The 16,381-nt window shown below is 42.2% G+C and overlaps 1 long non-coding RNA gene across 6 annotated transcripts in view; it reads right to left on the reverse strand.

The window, feature by feature from the left end:
• The window catches only part of LOC148222957 (uncharacterized), a 451,561-nt gene that overhangs the window by 381,158 nt on the left and 54,022 nt on the right, over window positions 1-16,381 (reverse strand). The window contains exon 3 of one of the 6 annotated variants that reach the window (XR_015805069.1): window positions 1,105-8,298. The exons of 4 other annotated variants lie outside the window; for them this stretch is intronic. This is a non-coding gene — a long non-coding RNA (uncharacterized LOC148222957). Of the gene's footprint in view, window positions 1-1,104; window positions 11,784-16,381 lie in introns of those variants that run through there. One more of the 6 variants, XR_015805066.1, reaches the window with a different exon arrangement.

Here is a 16,381-nt window from a genome sequence, read left to right on the forward strand (position 1 = left end):
GGATCCCAGAGGGAAGTTGGACCATTTCCACATCATCGCTGGATCTTCGGAGGAAAACTGCACCTTCTACAGGAGCACTGCTTCAACGGAACCACATCTGTCATCCAGGAGGACTGCAGCCACCATTTATACGGACTGCTACCAACACCCTGACTGACAGGGTGTCAGGTTGTATTTCTGACTGTGTTGGTGGTTGTTTCTTTTATATTATTGCATGTATTTTATTTTTTCTCTTTTCTCCTATTAAATTGTATTACTGGCTTGGAGTCTCTCACTGGTTTTACTTTCAAACCAACACATGATACAAGACAGAATGTTCTTCTTGAGTGTTAACCCCAGAAGTTTATCCTTGATTCTGCTTTCAAACTGAGCATTACAGCAGTAGTTCTCAAAGATCTGCCTATCTGCAGACACTGTTTTGGTCTCTCTGGCAGACTGATATTCTCCAGGATCTCCAAACAAGTTTTGGCAGCTTGGATTACAACTCAAATGATCAACCAAGTAACAGATCCTAGCAAACATCCTAGCAAACAGGGGCATCTTTGAGCCATGTCCCATGACTCAGAACTCTGCACAGCAAAATGGCCAATATGTCAATGAACCTTCTATTTCCATCACACCAGAACACCTAACACCAAGCCTGCAGCATTCCACTTTCTGCTACTCTGACTCATCCTCACCTCTTTTCATAACCCCACAAGATCCTTCAGAGCTCTCTCCTTCCTCAGTCCTGCAGCTGAGGGCCTCGCCACATGCATCCCTTTACCTGCTGGCTCAGCTCCTTGTCTTGTCTGCTGCATCTTGCTCCCTTAGACTGGAAACTTTCATAGGCAGTGACAGTCCTGGCACACTTAAATAGATCCTTGTGAGAGTTTCATGCCTAAAAATAATATCTACTTAATAGATGAACCCAGTGATATTATTAACAATTCAACTACAATTATTCTTACAGTGTTAACCATATAATAATAACAATACTAATAATGATAATGATGGTAATAATAATAATAATAACAATAATAATAATAATAGCAGTAGTAGTAGTTCTTGATATTACCCATTGCCACACGCTTATCAGCAATTGAGAGACAGGGACATTCTGAGTTGTGATCAGAAGCTAGTTTTATTGAGTATACAGGAGTTTTTATAGTGTTTTATTTGTATGGTACTTAAATTGGATTCTGATTTTGATAACAATTTCCCATTGGTTACATATTACTCATGACATCACATTACCTTGTAATATCCTATCACAAAATCTCATAACATGTTTCTTGGTCACTTCTTGCCCAGGGAGCACTTAACTTGTGTCTGTCTTTCCCATAGTTACTGCTCGATCAGGCCTAAGATATCAGGCCCCTTTTTTCAGTTCCATTGTACTCTCTGTTTTATTCACCATATATGCAGATGTCTGAACAAAATCTCTTCCTGGTAGAAACTCTGCTCTATGGCATGCCAACATCACCTTCAGCAGGCACACTTGATCTCCCATGCCCATATTTTAATGCAGCCAGAAACTACTGATATGGGAAACATATATGTATATGATAATTCAGAATTTTAAAAGCATGTGTTCTCAAGAAAGTGGAAGGGAAAGCAGAAATATGTAGCTTATTTGGCAGTTTTATAAAAGTAGAGAAACAACTTGTAATAGAACATATAGGAATTCAACTTACTAGGTAGAAACAATTTGTAACAGAACACATTGGAATTTAGTTGCTAGGTAAAAGCCATTAAGATGTATTTTGTGAAAACTCAATAAAGCAAGACTTGGGCATTGTGAAAACCCGATAAAGCAGAACCTGTTGTTTTAAAAACCAGCAAGAACCAGGACAAGCTGACCTAGGAGCTAACCATACCTCCACTGCACCTGCCCAGAGACAGAGGTTAAACAGCAAACATCTGAGGAAGACCTCTTTACTTCATCAAGACGCCTGCCTGAGACCTCCAGGAGGAGTGGCACCACAGAAGACTAATTATAATATGAAGCACAAGGAGGCGGAGAGTGGGCGGGGAACGGGCGAGAAGGGAGGTGTAGGTCTGTGGGATCTATGTGTCTTTAAACTTGTATCCTGTTCGGACCAGGTACACATGTAAGGTGGAAATATCCCCCGTGTGTCCCAGTTGGAAATAAAACATACCACTTTACAATTTTAAAGTCCTTCTACAACATACTACATTGCATTACTATAGCCTCAAACTAACATACTGTCTGTCAGACAGAGGCAAAAGCATATCAGGAAATAGTAACTTATATGACTACTGCTAAAAGTTCCAATACATTAGAGGCAAATAAAAAAAAAAGGCAAAAAGAAGAAAAGGGAGTTTTGAATTTCTGTAATTTCTGTTTCATTGGGATTCCCATCTCCCTGGGGGGCAGGATTTCTGTATTTCTGTCACCAGTACCTGCCTCTAAAATGGCATCAGAGTGCCCTGTTTGCTGATGCTCTGATCTCGTAGCAGCTCCTCTAATCAGCCAGAAGAGGCTGACTTGCTGCTGCTATTGCTGACAGTTCAAGCTGAGAGCTGGAGAGACAAACAACTAAATTTCTGACAATAGCAGGTAGGCAGGGCATTGATTTTGCTCCTGACAAATACTGTAACAAAGATCACAGCCAAGAGCCAACCAGCTGATGATGTGATACCTGTTAAAAGGAAAAATTCTCTCAAAGGAGAGCACTCCTTCCCAGCAGGAGCTTTGAAAGATGAAAGGAGTACGTGAGTGGAGAAAGGTACCTCTTGGAGCCATGGGAGGTGTTCTCATTCTCGCACTATTGTTTCTCTAGTGCCAGGAAACCCAGCTCCAAAAGGGATATCTGTCACCCTGCCAGTAGTGCCTCTCCTCATGGCCCAGAGAGAATTTAACAGGCAGTCCCAGGGCTGGTGCTGCAGAACAGAGGCACTGATTACATGCCCTGGTAGGAAGGAGAAAAGTAGCAAGAATACCCTCAGGCATGGGTATACCCCAGGACAGACCACGTTGCTCCAGCTGAAGAAGTGCTGAGCCATCAACGCCTGAGTCAGGCACCAAACCTGTCCAGTTGGGCTGAACTGTTCCTGCAGCCAGTGCTGGCAGCCCAGGACAGCTGATAGCAGGGAGATCAGAGACATCACAGCTCAGTTCTCAGCTAACAAGTAGTGTGCTGCAATAATAACCTGAAAAATGTATTTTTATTTGTAGTCTTAACAAAGCTGCTACGAATATCCCTGAGCAAAACACAAAGCAAGTCCCTGAACCACTGCCATGCCAACCTGGCTTCCAGCAAAATGTAAAATGCTCTAAGGCATTGTCTTGGTTTGAAAAACAGGTATTTTGCTAAGGAAAGGCGAGAACCCCTTTCCTGAGATGCAGACTGCAACCACCTCCCTTTTAATTATTTTAGTTTCAAATCAGAGGCTTTCAGGCAGGAGATATGGGGATAGGAATAACAGTTCTTTACTGATATCTAACAAGGCAAAATAGCAGAAAACAACAACAGCTATAAAAATTGACAACAAAACAGAACAGTATAGCTCAGTTCCAGTCTCTTTTGGCCAAGGCCCTCTATTCCTGTGCTCATTTACCGGTGCTGTGGGCAGGGCAGGTCCCGTGCAGTCGAAGAGCGCTGAGTGATGGCAGCAGCAGTCCAGGGGTGAGAGGGATGGAGGAGCGACTCCCCCCTCACGGTGTCGGTCGTGGTGCTCGGCAGTGTCCGGAGGTAGTAGGATGAAGTGGGAGAGCAGAAGAGTGATGTCCAGTCGCAGGGAACATGGCTCTCGGCGCTGGGACGATGGGGAAGATGCTAGATCAGAGCACAGGCCATCCTCCTTTCACTCCACGAGCAAAGCAAGAGCGAGAGAGCCCACTCCAGACCCCTCTCCCCCCTTTCCTTTTCCGGTGTCCCCCCATCCACCCACCCCCCTGAGAGAGAACATTATAGTTACTAAGGTATAGCCACAAATACTTAGCATAACAACAGGAGAAATTCCACAGAAAGAAAAGGGAACAATCCAACCCCCAACAGGCATTCATTATCTTACTAAGGGAAGAGAGAAAAGGCATTTTATAGACAGCTACTGTGTATCTAAAAGTACATGCATATTTCAGTTACAATTTTCAATGTTGGTTTTGTTGTCAGAATTATTCATAAAATGAAAATCTGACACTATCAGCATATGTGAGCTCTCGATTCTGGACATTTTACCAGTCACTGTTGTTGTCAAGTCTTTTATCTCAAAAACTACATGCAAGATCTTTCAAATTGAGTGGGAAGATGTGTGCTGACGTCTTTACAAACAATTTAATGGGTGTTAACCTCTTTGACACGAGTCTTAATGTCTCTACTGACTTTGGGCAGCACGTTGGTTATCAGGCCCAGAAAGTTTGGCTCCTGAAATAGACAAATAGTCAGCATAAGCCTGATCTTCTGAACTTTGGGGGGGAAATTACGTAATCAAGGGGGAATATGCGGTAGGCAGTTTGGGAAGGCTGCACCTTCCTAGTACCTCAGTTCATGGGGAAAGGAAGAGGGTAACATGCAGCCAGGAGTTTGTGCTGAGCTACTTAGATGTTCATGAATCTTTGAGACCAGATAGGATCCACCCTAGGGTTATGAGGGAGCGGGCAGATGAACTTCCAAAGCCACTCTCCATCATTTACCAACAGTCCTGCCTCACTGATGAGGTTCCAGATGACTGGAAGATGGCCAGTGTGACACTCATCCCAAGAAAGGCCGGAAGGAGGATCTGGGAAACTACAGACCAGTCAGCCTGACCTCAGTATCTGGCAAGGTTATGGAGCAGATCATCTTGAGTGCCACCACATGACACCTACAGGATGGCCAGGGTATCAGACCCACCCAGCATGGGTTTAGGAAGGGCAGGTCATGCTTGGCCGACCTGATCTCCTTTCATGACCAGGTCACCTGCCTGGTGGATGCAGGAAATGCTGTGGATGTTATCTATCTGGATTTCAGCAAGGCCTTTGCCACTGTCTCCCACAGCATACTCCTGGAAAAACTGGCAGCTCATGGCTTGGACAGGAGCACTTTTCACTGGGTTAAGCACTGGCTGGATGGCCAGGAAGTGGTGGTGAACAGTGCTGCATCCAGCTGGCGGCCAGTCACTAGTGGTGTCCCCCAAGGATCAGTGCTGGGGCCAGTCCTCTTTAATATCTCCATTGAAGATCTGGATGAGGGGACTGTGGGACACATATTGGGAAAGTAAGAAAATTACAGCCTGAAAAATATTCCAGGCTGGAGCTTTTCAGCTCTGTTCCCAGCCGATAAGCTGGTCCAGCTCAAGGCTAGGGAGAATTTCTCTCAGGGTGATAGTTTGGTCAAAATAAAAAGGAATTCATAACAAAGATAGAACACCTGTTGTGGTACGTGACCAGGCACTGGGAATGGGGTGCCTTCTCTCTGAACCAATCACCTTTCCTCTACTCTTGGAGTTGTGAGTCATGCTATAAAACCAAGTGTGTTTCTGAATAAACTTTTCTCTTTCTTCCTGTCATGACAGATGACCATGTAACTGTGCATCTTATTTCCGCCACACTTAGAGGGTTAAAACCCCTTTCCACAGCTACAGGGGATTGAGTCTTTCATCAGTAAATTTGCAGATGACACGAAGCTGTTGATCTGTTGGAAGGTAGGAGGGCTCTGCAAAGGGACCTGGACAGGCTGGATAGATGGGATGAGTCCAACAATATGAAGTTTAACAAGTCCAAGTGTCGGGTCTTGCACTTTGGCCACAACAACCTCCTGCAATGCTCTAGGCTGGGGACAGAGTGGCTGGACTGCAGCCAGGCAGAAGGGGACCTGGAGGTATTGGTCAACAGCTGACTGAACATGAGCCAGCAGTGTGCTCAGGTGACCAAAAAGGCCAGTGGCACTTGGCCTGCATCAGGAATAGAGTGGCAGCAGGACCAGGGAGGTCATTCTTCCCTTGCACTCAGCACTGGTGAGGCCGCACCTTGAGTACTGTGTCCAGTTCTGGGACCCTCAGTTTAGGAAGGACATTGAGACATTTGAACACATCCAGAGGAGGGCAACAAGGCTGGTGAGGGGCTTGGAACACAAACCCCGTGAGGAACGACTGAGGGAGCACGGGTTTTTTAGCCTGGAGAAAAGGAGACTCAGGGGTGACCTTATCACTCTCTACAACCTCCTGAAAGATTGTTGCCAGGTGGGGGTTGATTTCTTCTCCTATGCAACCACTGACAGAACAAGAGGACACAGTCTTAAGCTGCACAGGGGAAGTTTAGGCTAGATATAAGAAAGAAATTCTTCACTGAAGAAGTGACTGGGCACTGGAATAATCTGCCCAGGGAGGTGGTGGAGTCACCGTCCTTGGACATGTTTAAAAAAAGAATGGATGTGGCACTCAGTGCTATGGTTTAGTTGATGAGGAGGTGTTAGGTCATAGGTTGGACTAGATGATCTTAAGGGTCTTTTGCAACCTAGTTTATTCTGTGATTCTGTGATAAAAGGAGGCTGTGTCCCTCAAAACCTTGAGAGAGAAAATTCCACGAGTGTGTGCCCCAGTGGACTCTCTCCCTTTATTATGAAAAAGTTGAAGGACTCCTCTGTCTCCTTTTTGGATATAAATCTCTGGCATTTGTGGATTTTTCTGACAGAATATAACTTGTCAACAGCCTAATAATACTGTTTTACATTTCTATAACCTATGAAGGTCCCCAAATTCTTTCAGGTTTTGATGTTGACGGTAGTACCGCAGCTGAGACCAGCACATGGACACAGTCACACATGATGAACCACTGAAAAAGCGACTTCTCTCTAAAGATCCCAAAAGGAGCATGGAAACTATATTTTTCTTCTCAGTTTTCATTTCTGAGTAATTCCTCATCTTGTTTTTCTCTGCAGAAGCATCTGAGTACTACTAAGAAAACCACACAATATAAGGTTTTGTGGTGCATTAAGTCCCAAGCTGCAGATGAGAAACTATAAACATTGTTTAGAAAACTTTTTCCTTACTTTATTTCAGCTTGGTTTTGCAAAACCAGTGAGTACTGAATCTGACTTCACACAAGTATGTCACAAGAAAACCCAGAGAAATTAAAGTACAATTGTGTGAAACTCATATATTAATTAAGAGGAAAACCCTCCCATTGAGCATGGAGGGCTTGGAGGGAAGACCCAACTCACAGCTTGCTTACCTGCAGCATGCACAAATCTTTCCATGGCATCTCAGCACAACACCTGGCAGGTAGCCAGGATCCCTTCTACTACAGATTTGTGATGGCAATCACAAAATTTCAAAATATTTAATGGAGGAATGAACTGCTTCTTGCTCCTGTTGTGGGTTGACACTAGCTGGATACCAGGCACCTACCAAAGCCTCTCTCTCACTCCCCTGCACAGCTGAACAGAGAATAGAATATTTCATGAAGAGTTCATGGGTTGCAATAAGGACTGGGAGAGCTCATTCAGCAAATACCATCACGGACAAAACAGTTCCTAGAGATAGGAAGTGAACTTATTACTAACAAAATCAGAGCAGGATGATGAGAAGTAAAATAAACTCTTAAAAATACAGCCCCCCCTCCTTCCCAGCTCTACCTCTTCCCACACTGGTGCAGGGAGATGGGAATGGGAGTTCCATGAGTTCATCCACCTTGGCTTCTCCTGCTGTTCAGGGACAGGAGTCGTTCCTCTTCTGCACCCTGGGGTCCCTCCCACAGGAGAGTTCTCCAGGAACTTCTCCAACATCAGTCCATGCCATGGGCAGCAGCCCTCCTTCCACAATGTAAATTGGTTTATAAATTCAGTGCCCAACAGTACTGCTTTTCATCAATTCTTGAGAGCAACAACTTGCAGGGCAAACCCATTAGATGATACATCAAGGCAAAAAAGTCTCACATGATCAATTCATTACCCACATTGTTCCCACAGAGGCATAATTATACTAGAGCTCTGTGACTAATTAGTAAGTGAATTCTGCCTTGAGAGAGGTTTTTTTGTGAACAAATTGTTTGTTAGGTGACTGTGAAGTTCTCCAATCCCAGAATACTTTAAATTATTTTTATCTTCAGCCTGAGTCTGACACAGATACTTTGCAAACACCTGGTTTCAGTTACATAAATTCATATTATATGGGTTAGAAACTGAAGTGAAATATTTCTCTCTTTGAATGAAATGACTGATCCCACCTGTGTGGCACAACCAAAAGGCACAACTTTATTTAGGACTTTGAAAATCTATCTGGCAAGATGCCAGCAAGCTGTGGCAGATGCTGTTATCAGAACATATTTCTGCTGCATCACTGTATTGCTCGTGGTGATCCACACATTTGTTTCCACTGAAAGGAGAAAATAAAAAAACCCAATTTGACATAGAATGATTAGTGCTTAAAAAGGCCCAGTTGTTGGGGGTTGAATTGTTCTCTTTTATTTCTGTGGAATTTCTCCCATTGTTATGCTAAGTATTTGTGGCTACACCTTAGTAGCAATAGTTTTCTCTCGCAGGGGGGTGGGGGATAGGGGGACACCGGAAAAGGAAAGGTGGGACAGGGGCCTGGGCTCTCTGGCTCTCGCTTCGCTCATGGAGTGAAAGGAGGATGTCCCATGCTCCGATCTAGCATCTTCCCCACCATCCCAGTGCCGAGAGCCACGTTCCCTGCTGTCAGACATCGCTCTGCTGCTCCCACCTCATCCTGCTACCTCCGGACACTCTGCTGAGCACCACGACCGACACCGTGAGGGGGGAGTCGCTCCTCCATCCCTCTCACCCCTGGGCCGCTGCTGCCATCACTCAGCCCTCTTCGACTGCGCGGGACTTAACTAGGAAAAATTTAACAGCATTGGCTTTCAAGGGAAGAGACAAGGAGCAAGCCAGATCACTTGTAAAAATAATGAGAATTTAAACCATGAATTATAATGGGGACTTTTTAATAATAGATAGGCAGGCACAAAAACCGATTTTTCAGAGAAATTTAAATTTGTAAAGCCTCAGAATTGGTTTAAATAGGCAAGCCTTTCTCATAAGGAGATCTAACACTATTGCTTTTTATTGCTCTAAACAGAATTTTAAACAGAAAGTCTTGTTTTCACCTTTCAAAAGGTGGCTCTGGAAATATAAACCATTAATATTCTGTAGTTATAGAAACCACTGCTGAGAAAAGCAAACACACCCTGAAGGGAAGAACACTGACCAACATGGTGAGTTCCACAATATCCCAGGATCCTCATCCACTTCTGTGCCTCCTCCACAGAAGAGGCACAGATTTCTCTTCTAAATAGTAAGAAACTGGGAGGATGGTACAATGAAGAGCAAAAAGATTTACTCAACCTGAAATATCCAAAGGTTCCTGAGAGCAGCAAGTTCTGGGAATAGCCTAAAATTAATATTGTGTTCTATTTTATTCAAGTTATTATTTAGCAGATATTGCAAAAATATTCTCTGAGGTGGAGCTACAACTAGAGGGGCTTCAGGACACACAACTTGCCTATAGCCAGTAGCTATTTTAAGCATTTTAAGAGCTGGCTGAAGCCTCTGTCTCTCTGTCAGGCTCTTACAGCAGAGCAGGGCAGACCATCCTCCAGCAAACTTGGTTTTGTGAGAAGGAATACTTTCCTGAATCAAAAACCTTTTGTGAAAACTATTGGCTTTTCTGAATTGTTTTCCCCCATTCCCCAAATGCAGTAGCAAGGATAAATCCTGACTTTTCCAGGAGAAACCTGTCAGGATTTTAAGGGTTGCTTAATAACATCAATAGAAAATGCCAATAACCAGAGAGCTGGAAAAGCCAAAAATAAGTAAACTGTAGTCTTGATCTACAGATAAAGCCCAAGACTCACCCATGTTCTCCTGGGTTTCCACATACTCTTTCAATGGGAATGGAGCCTAATGCCCATTCCAAGTAAACCACCAAGGATGCAGCTCCTGTACCAGCCCCACAGGAGCCTGAGATATCAACATCAACAGTTCCCATTTTGTTCTCATTTGTTGGGCCCAAAACCTGTTGTATAGGATACGCTATAGCTCCTTGGGGATTTAACCCAGGGTAATGCCTGTGAAGATGGATTTTACTGAAGCACTGTGTAGGATTTAAACAAAAGCTGTGGGTTTGCTGTTGTAGTGCCATAGATGAGGTCAAGTAGATGTCACCAAGACTGTAATTCTCTTTTAAATTTGCTTGCATGATCCCAGATTACCTTTCAAATGTCATTGGGCTATCGACCTCCATGGCCCTGCCTCTATAATTGCCGATATAGTAAATTGTATCCACAGTTGACATAATGCAAATGATGCAATTAGATTCAGCTGAGAGCATGAAAAGTGTTGGTTTGAGGGTGCTGCCTATTAGCTGGTGATCCTTTTCATCAATTCTTTCCCAATGAAGTAATGTATCTGAAAAGAGCCATTGATTAGTTCCTAATGCTGATAGGAAGATTGCAATGTTGTTTCAGCTGGTATAAATCACTTGTTACTGAGTTTCCTTTGTTTGTTAGGATTCCAGCTTTCATATTATTTAAAACTCCTAATCCTTGTCCCTGGGATACCAGTCACATCTCTCTCCATTGCTGGAATTCAGAATGCAAGAAATTCTCAGAATATTGGGCCTGTAAATCAAAGCCTGGAAAAGAACACAGAATTTGAACTGAGGCCTTGGGAAAAGCTTCAAAGTTTAGGTGCTAGAAGTAAGAATGTAGAAATAAAGCTTAAAGCAGGGACATGTTAAGTAGAGAAAAGTTTAGTTATAAAGTTTAAGATATAGAAAGAATAAAGTAGGTATAAAGGTGACAGAACAGTCTTAAGAATAGATCTGTGTGTTAGAACAGGATTGGCTGAGAAAGGTCACACTGTAATTAGAAAAATTTCTTAGAATTTGATTAGAAACATAAATATCATTGTTGGCAGTGTTTTATTTGTTAATAAGTCCTTAAAAGATCTTGCAACCATAAGCCTTGTGACTTCTGGTCACGCTCTCAACACCTGTAACAAGAACTCACGTTTTCTGAAGAAGATAAGAAAAATAAACCACGCTTTCTAAACAACCAGAAGTCCCATCTCTGCCTCATAATAAGAAATAAGAAAGAATCCCCTTGGAACATGATAATGTGGGAGCAAATAGCCCACACTCCATGATCACATTGGAGAGGTGAGGGTCCACCCACACAACTATGCCCACCACCCTGCAAGGATGGAGCTAGGAATGGCGAGCAGGGCTTTGATTGCAGAGATATTGATCTGCATTGAGCACCCCACTCATTTGAGGGACCAGAAAGAATTAAATAGCACTTGTTGCTGACCTAGAGTCCAGTCCTGGGAGGTGGTAGAATGCATTCAGAGGGTTAAGTTCTGTTGTGCCAAAATATGTTTGTCCAGTTATGGTTGTGGATACACTACACCTCTGCACGTTACCACCTCCTTTTACTATATATTGTTTCTATGTAATGCTCTGAGCAGCTGCTGTAACATCTGCTCTGGTTTTTGAAGGGCATGTATTGGAAACTGAGTAAGCAAATTTTCCCATAAGTGGTTGGAGGTTGTATTTCACATATTATAGTGAAATTTTCCTCTTCCAAATTTAAGCTCCTAGATTTGTCCCATAAGAACTTGTTTTTTCAGCAATTGTCATTGAAATGCATTCAGGCTCAAGCATGGGTACAACGGTTGCCATAGTGACCATTTACAGATAGGAAAAGTGAGGTTCTCCCACTTGTGGGTTGGGCTTGGTGATATTTGTGCCCAGGCTGGCTCATTCTGGCACTGATTCCTCTTGGAAGAAGAATAACTTGATCTTCAGTTGAGATGTGCTGGCATCATTCCCAAGATTAATTTCTGAAAAAGTAAAATAAACCAAGTCTCAACACAGTTTGCTCAGACAGGTTACCCCATTAAAAAGAAGGAAAAATCCACCATGCACTAATTCCGTGTTTTGTAGCACTGTTTTCAGTAGCTTCCCGAGCAGGTAGACCACAAGGTTTAGTTAGAGTCATAGGCAAAGATCCAGTTTGGGGTAATTTTACCATGATAGGCTGTCCTGGTTGTAGTCCTGTCAGATGCTCCCCTTTGATGGAAGGTGGAGCACCTGATTCAGGTTTTGCAAAGAATCCTCAACTCACTGGGCTCCCATTAGGTCCATACCAATTATTCTGATGCTGAAGTATTTTGGAGAGTTGAACATCCTGCCCAGGTGTGTGGTTTAAGGCTCTTTTTCAATAAGCCATCGGATCTTTGTATGATTCCATTGGACAGGGGGTAGTATGGGGTGTGGAATACCCATTGAATTCCTTTCTGTTTGGCCAGTTCTTGTATCTCCTTATAGGAGAAACATGAGCCATTATCACTTTGGATGGTATCAGAAGTAGGCAGATTTGAGAACCATGACAACAGTCCCCTTACTGTGCTCTGCCCATCAGCCCTTTGGCATTTGGTTTTCATGTATAGTCCAAGACTCCTCCTACACCTGTGAGGATGGATCATGTCCCACAGAGGGACTGAGTGGCCCTATGGAATCAATTTGCCATGTGGACTATAGATATTTTCCTTCACTGATATGTAGGTTGCTTTAGCAGGATAATCTAATTATAATTTTAACCTACACTGAGGGTATTCTGTAAGAATGGTTTGACAGGTTTTCCTGTATAGGGGCCAACCTTTGCTCTGTGCAGCAAAACAAAGTGCTTCCTTACCAGTGTGCCCTAATTTCTGATGGTACCATTCTTCCAATCGATACTATTCTTGATTTGAGGAACCTCTTATCTCTATTTCCCTGATTTTAGTTAATTCATCCACCTTTCAATTCCAGTTTGTGTCTGGTTTGTTGTCCTTGGCATGGGCTTTGAGCCATCCTATTCAGTATGGCACTTTTCTTGTTATAGTTAATAATTTCCACTCTTGAGATCTCCAGATGGAAGATTTTTTTACTTCCCAATTTAATAATTCCTGTTGGCAGTCCCACTGGGTAGCACCACCCCAACAGCACGGGAGTCCACATAAATTATTTTTGCTCCATTCTGAGCTCCTCTAACAGCTGCTTTTAACTCTCCTACCTGTGCATTACCTTCACCCTCTTCTATTACTTGTTTGTTTGTGTTGATACAACAGCCTTGTACTGCTATTTAGTACTTACCCTCTTTACTGAGGCATCAGTGACCCAAATATCTTCTGTTGGCATCTCCTCAGTAAGGGGCGGTGCATCTAAAATTGGTGAGGATTTGAAAGGTTGTGTAGTGCTAATGGATCTGCATTGATTGTAATTTGTAATTTAGAAACTTCAGTTGGTCCATCTTTTAATCTATTCCTCTTGCAGCTGCCATTAAGGAGGCATTCTATTTCCTGACTGTGGATTTTTGTGCAACTCATTCTGGGAGAGCAGAATGAGACCACTGTAAGACTCCAGTAAATTAAATTGTTCTCTGGTTTGTACAGATGGCACAATTTTTTCCTGATGTATCTTCTCAGGTTGTTGCACTGCTCAGAGTAAAGAGCAATGATAGAAACACCAAGCACATTTTCATCAGTACCCTAAAGTTCCGATTAACTGTTATAATTCTTTCTTAGATGAGGGCATCTATTTGTTCCATTGCTTTTAAAGTGTCTGGAGGAACTACTGCACTGCCTGCTATCCAAGTACCCAAATGTTACTTCTTTACTTGGTCCTTGACATTTTTCAGGTAGAATTTCAATTTCTGCTTCATGTAATGCTTTTCATACAGCTGGTGTTGCTTCTCCCACTTCTTCATGGGAATCTCCTCCAATTATATGTCACCCATATGTTGGTACAGTTTCACATCTGGGAGGAGTGAGATGATAACAACTCAGCAAGCACAGCATGAGCAGCAGTGGATGAAGGTTTATCCCTGAGGGAGCCTGTTAAAGAGATACTATAAACTGTCCCAGGGAAAAGCAAACTCCTCTTTGTCCTCCCCTTGTAAGAGAATCATAAAGAACATATCTTTTGTATCAAGTACTGCTATCCATGGCTGTTAAATTTGCGATATTAGGTACTGCAGCTGTTAATGGGTCTATGTTGCCATTCAAACACCAGTAAAAAAACTATAAAACAAGCAGGCTTCTTTACTGGACACACAAGTGAATTAAAAGTCAGATGAAGACTTTTAAGGGTGCCTCTTTTTAAGGAATCTTCCAAGAGTCCCATCAGTGCCTTAAAGTGCTGTTGCTGGTAGGTGATATTGTTTTACATTAGATATTTTAGAATAAGGCAGTGGTACTCATTGTCTCAATAGATTGATAAACCTTTCAGAGCCTGAATAGTCTCACATTCGAGTGGGACTCAGCAAACCAGTCCGTCTGTCCGTCTTACTGTGAAACTCTGTAATGTTCCACACAGGAGTTTCCAAGTGCACCCATAAAATAAATTAAATCCTAAAAATTGTGTTTGGGTAGCCCCCACAAGCACTTCAGTCTTAGTCAACTCTATTTCCCCCAAAACCCAAACAGGAATATTTGCTGTGGAATGCTCAGGAGCTGTGGTGTTTTAAACACAAACCTCCCATATTTCATCCTGCACAGAAGCCAGAGATCTGAGAGTCCAGTAGTCTTAAAAAACAGTGGATCTCCCCTATCCTCCCCTGTCCCTCCTGCCCAATATACCACCCATGTAGTTAAAGAATAATCACGATCTCTGGTTAAAAAATCACCAGGACCCCAATATACTTCAATTTCTTCCTCACTCCATAAAAATCAATCTTCCTCAGACAGACTTGCCACTACTATTTTGTCATACATATTTCGTCTTGGATTTTTCCAAATGCTTGAAATATTCCTGCAGTTCAGCCAGTTCTGCAAGACACCAAGGAGTTGTATGCACTGCCATACTCACTTTCATTAGTAACTTCAGTCTTAATAGCCAAAAAGGGAGAGTCAGGGAAAAGGTCAGAGGTTGCAGTAAAATTCTTACCACTCTAATCCCAGTCATCCTCATCCCAAGTCTCAGAATACTCATAATGGGTTGATTTGTGATTTTTTACTAGCTGTTCCCAGAGAGCATGACTGGCTTATACAAAGACCTAATTTTTCTTGAAGATATTTTTTCCTTCTTTCTGCTTCGGACAATTGAGATTTTGAAATTCCATCTTCCTCTCTAAGGGAATCTACCTCTATGTCCAATTTCTCTTTAATTTGTTTTTTAAAAGTCAACTGTATTTTTAGCACATCCCTTTTGGGTGAAATCACTGTATGCTATGGCACCAAGAGCATACCTCTAGGAGCCAGAAAAGCTGTTTCTCCCTCCCAGAACAACATCTATGAAATAATATTAACAACAACAAAAATTATATTATTATTGGTTTTATTGTAGTTATTATTCTTAATACTGCTGTTGTTACTGTTATTGTTGATTCACTTGCTATTTCTTTTGAAGGATATATGTGAATTTCTATACAGCATTTCAAGCCATCAGCATTGAAAGCTGTTATTGATATTCCTGTCTCATGAAACCCTTCTTAACTAGGTTTCAAATAAGCATATATATTTTTCTTTATTTTCAAATTTATAAAATATAACTAAGGGGACATATAAGACACACAGTATATTGGATGGAAAAGAGGTCATGAGAAAGCCAGTCATTGGGGATTTACCTTTCTGCTGTTCAGGTAAATTATTTGTGGGGGGCGTTTGCAGCTTTTGAAATTTGAATTAATTTTTTTTCCCTGTCGTAACAGCAGAGAAATATCCTTGCACAAGTAGACTCCATTCTAAAAATTCTGTACTAAAATAATACAACATGAATTCTAAACATTTCCCTGCCAGAATGCCTTACTTCATGGGAAGACAGTATTGTCTTCCTGATTTTGTTGTAATTAGAAATCCCATTATTATGCCCATGTAATTAACTACTTTTCAGCTCTGTCTCTGGTTAATTGTTTGCTCCACAGCAATCTTCTTCTCATTCGTGCATTGTTTATGAGGCTTTTAACCAGCTTCTTGTTTATTGAGATGTGATTTACTTGATGATTCTCCCATCCATTGTTGAAATGGAGCAATATTCCTCCTGACTGTTTCCAGGCTCTGGCCATTAATTATCGCTGCAGTATTGTCTCTTCAAGATGTATCTTCTGTCAAGCTATTACTTTACAAATATTTGTTTTCTACAAATCATCCATCACAGATTTATAACATTTTCTCTGAAATATATAGATAGCAGAATGCTTGTAGAGGGGTAGGAGCACATGAAACTAAAGGCAAATGAAGACCAGAATTAGAAGCATTGGTGTTTATGATACACGTGTTGGCCTCAATTTGACTCATGACTTAAAGAAATCATGCAGATGGACAGATGTAAAATCAGTGCTGGAAGAAATTGATGTTTTGAGGGCAATCCCATGAGCAATAAAAGCCAGTTTAAGTTCAACCATAGCAGAACATTAAAAACCGCAAATCTGGGGGGAAAAACTCAAGCAGTAAAACTCTCC

Source organism: Sturnus vulgaris, chromosome 8, assembly GCF_052056855.1.
Source record: "Sturnus vulgaris isolate bStuVul1 chromosome 8, bStuVul1.hap1, whole genome shotgun sequence".
Taxonomy (NCBI): domain Eukaryota; kingdom Metazoa; phylum Chordata; class Aves; order Passeriformes; family Sturnidae; genus Sturnus; species Sturnus vulgaris.